This window comes from Rhinolophus sinicus, linkage group LG04 (genome assembly GCF_036562045.2).
Source record: "Rhinolophus sinicus isolate RSC01 linkage group LG04, ASM3656204v1, whole genome shotgun sequence".
NCBI classification, from domain to species: Eukaryota; Metazoa; Chordata; class Mammalia; order Chiroptera; family Rhinolophidae; genus Rhinolophus; species Rhinolophus sinicus.
The window spans coordinates 82,638,039-82,641,962 of NC_133754.1; the positions used below are offsets into that span (position 1 = coordinate 82,638,039).

General features: G+C 38.3%; 1 pseudogene; it reads right to left on the reverse strand.

Moving 5' to 3' along the window:
- Window positions 1–1,381: 1,381 nt before the first annotated feature.
- On the reverse strand, window positions 1,382–2,917 carry LOC109456909 (UTP--glucose-1-phosphate uridylyltransferase; annotated as a pseudogene).
- Between the last annotated feature and the right edge of the window lie 1,007 nt (window positions 2,918–3,924).

The window sequence follows — 3,924 nt, forward strand, 5'->3', positions numbered from 1 at the left end:
ACATCTATGCTGATCTACTTGATCTTTGACTGGTCAGCCTTTCCATGGGGGAAATGAAATCCGGGGTGGGGGGAGTGTCAGCTTTTCTCTGATTTTAGCCTCCTGTTTATACCATCTCAGAAAGCGATTAAAGGCTTAACTCTTTCATTTTGGGCTTGTTGCTATAATCAGCTATATAATAACCTGACAGCTCAGCTTTCTCCCAGCTCAGCGGAGCTCCTGACAGCTTTTCTTCAGCTCTCTTTCCCAGTTCTTATTGTCTCTTGATTGCCACTAAATATGTTACTTCTGTATATTATCAGAATTTTACCTTTATTTTCAGCAGAAGTGCTGTTTTATTGCTATCTAATCTATCCTACCCAGAAGTATAATTTCTACCCTCTGTCTTTCAGTTAAACATCCTGAAACTACCACATAACACTTCTGATTACACTTCATTAACTGAACTTAGTTACATTGTTAAAACTAGCTTCACATGTGTCTGGGAAATATATAGTCCTATTACTGAGAACATTGCCATTTTATTTTCTGTTAGGAAGGAGAAGGGGGCAGGGGAATGGTTATCAAGGCAGAAAACTCCCAGTCTCTTCCATGGAGTCCCTTTCCTGCCCTGGTTTCATGTTGTATTTTCCACCTGCGTCTCTTCATGTTATCTTATAAATCTGACACTGGCTGAAGTGATTATGTAAAATACGTTGAGTTTCTATGCACAAAGTAGATGTCTGAAGTTGGTGGCGTGGTCAATGACTAGATAGTGGAATTATCAACACCGGTGGCATTTGGGTGGCCAAAGACAGGTTCATGGTGAGAGGCAGGCATACATCTTGCAAAATGAAACTATAGTGGATGAAGCAAATGCATTTCTTCAGTTGTGGCTGAAACTTTCAATGGTTAATGTGTCTCTGAAAATGGTGCAATTTACATTTTTTAAATTGATTTTTTTTTTCTTATAGTATAGACTGCTCTTAAAAAACAATAGCCAAATTTAAGTGTGATCATAGAATCACCCTAATGTCAGATAGCTTTTTTTTTTTCCTTCACAGCTTTATATTTGAAATAACAAGCAGTTCATAGTCACCGTCATTGAGCCCTGTATTAAAAGATTTTCCAGCAGAGCTGCCCCAGTTCTAAGATTAAACAGTATTGCACTTTAAGATGAACTGACTTTCAGGGTCCTCGTCAAAGAAGAAAAGTATTGCTTCTATTTGTGTTTTTCTTAGATTACAAGCATATTGCAGAAAGCTCTACTTTAAAAATTAACACAGCAGAGCACAGTAACATAGTAAAGTACCAGCCTATGTTAGGATCTTAGACAGCATTTCATTGTAAGAACAACGATTTAGGCTATAATTGGTATAAAGTAAACACAGTATTTTTCACTTCAGTGGTCCAAGGCACACAGTTTCCCAGATACAGTCTTGTTCTCTAATACTGCCCCCAGGGGGATGTCAATTCGGTTACCATGACTGACGATGATGGTAACTGTTCCCTTTAGTGAAAGTTTCTTGCCAAACGTCACATCTCCTGAAACTGTTAGGTGATGCAGTTCAAGCATATCTGGTATACTTTCGAATCTCCTTAGATAATCCTGAAACTCTGTAAAAGAACTGCCTACTTTAACCAAAGGCACTGAAGGAAATTCCCACTTTTCACTCATTGTCAAAGATCCTGCATTAAGACTGTAGAGGTTTGATATCATAAGCAAGAGATCAAATGTGGTTTTGACAGGCAGCAAGTTGGTCTTAGGAACATTAATAACTAGAGAGTTCTCAAAACTTTTAGTGGCAGCCCCTACTGCAGTTTCTAACTGAAGGATATTCAGTGCTCCATCTAAGGTCTTTGGATTCACAATGATTTCCATGTCAATAGCATTCTGTTCCTGCAGTCCTAACTGCTGCAAGCGAGATCCAGAGTTTATTTGTGTTGAATAATTTGAATTTTGATACAAACTTGAACTCATCCATGTGTGCTTTTGGCACTGGGACGATTTCCACCAGTCTCAGTTTGCCTTCACACCAAGTGAGTGTCCCACCCTTTACATTTGCATGTGTTTTATTTGTGACTTTCATGACAAATTCACAGGGTTTTCCACTGGGTGGGTTCATTAGATGATTAAGAATATAAAGATCCACTGTGGCACCCAGATTGTCTATATTAGACACAAAAATATACTCTTTGCCTTCTCCTACAAAGCTATCCAGCAAATCAGAATTGTAGAAACTGGAGTAAATATCACCATGACCTGGAAAGTACCAAGCTTCTGTATTTTCCCGAGTATGACACATCCTTTGCTACAGGCAGTAAGATTCTTTATTAATGCTCGGGTGCCTGCTTTGGTTAAAAGTGTAGATTTTCACATGACAATGACTGCACTTCTGATATATATATATATATATATATATATATATATATATATATATATATATATATATATATATATGATCTTCATCCACGTTAAACTAGTTCATTAGAGCAAGAGGAACATTTGCATTGTAGGTTTTGTTCAAATGTTCAATTTGCTGAATGGTCAGATCCAAAATGGTATTCTCATTCCTCACATCCATCAGACTTTGGGGCCTTTGCAGCACATGCTTCTTTCCAAACAAGCACTGAGTTTTACTGCCACCAGTTTATTCGGCACAGGAGATAGATTATCAGATAAGCCCCTGGAATTCATCATTTCAAAGGGTTGAATTGAATCTTCTGGAGGTCTCTGGACTTTTCACCATTCCACAGAAGGTTGCTTTTCTTGCAAAAATCTATGAAATAGCTTGCGAAATCCATCAAGGTCTTTTTCAGTGTGTTCTAACTCATGTGATGGTGCTGTGATGAGTATTTTTTCTAGTTCCTTTTCTACAGATAATTCTAGCTCTTGTTGAATGACTTCTTGGAACTGGGAAGCGCCATCTTGAGACATTGCTTTGCTAAGATCTTTTAACAGATTCTTGAAGTCCTCAAGGAAAGAGGATGTTAAAAGATAGAACTTTGACAGTGGCCTGGGGACTGCGAGAGGGCCAGCCCAGCATCCACCAAAAATCACTCAGCTATTTTTTTGTTTATCATTGTAAGTTAATAAATACTTATATATATGCTTTGGTTGCTGATAGAAAAAAAGAACTCATATTATATAAGTGACTAATGTTTCTTAGCGTTTATGACGAAAATATGCAGAATAATTTGTAAGTTTTACAATTGTATATTTTCATGTGCCTTTTATGTCTGATGACACATATATCTAATAGAGTCAATTGATGAGTTGGTTAGTAAAATCTACTATACCCTTTTCAATGTTAGCTAATACTCTTAAAAGGTGTACTATAAATAATATCCAAGTCATTTGTCTTGGAGCCTGTGTCAAAAAGTTCATTCCCTTAAAATATATAAAATGGTTGCTGACCATTACATGTCATATGTAGGTGTCCTGTAGGTTTTATGTAGTTTTCTATGTAGGTGTTAAATATCTACTCAATAAACAGTGGAGGTTCTGAGCATACGTGAGAACAAAATGCATGATGCCAGTGTTCAGTCAGGGACAGAGAGTACACCATTTAGTTTGCTAGGGAAGGGACAGGTTAATCTAGAGAATGACTAACCAGACATTGAATAAGAGAAATGGCAAAAAGGGAACACTAGGATGTCACAGATGCAGTCACTTCGTAAAGCAATTTCCAGCAGCTATTATTAGGATGGAAGTAGAGAGGGAAGAGTTTGGAAACTTAGAAATCTGGAGGCGCTGAGACTCAGATCTCTGAAGTGGATGCACTGCTGGGCTGGTTCTGGTGCCTTTGGAGCATAGAGAAGAGGCCACGTGGGGCTGGGATTGAGGCCTGAGAGGATGACGAGCCAGCCAACTGCTGCTGATGTCCCTTGTGGGGGTTGATTCTCACAGTGTTGGAAAACAGCCAATTTGCCACTGCCAGGGGA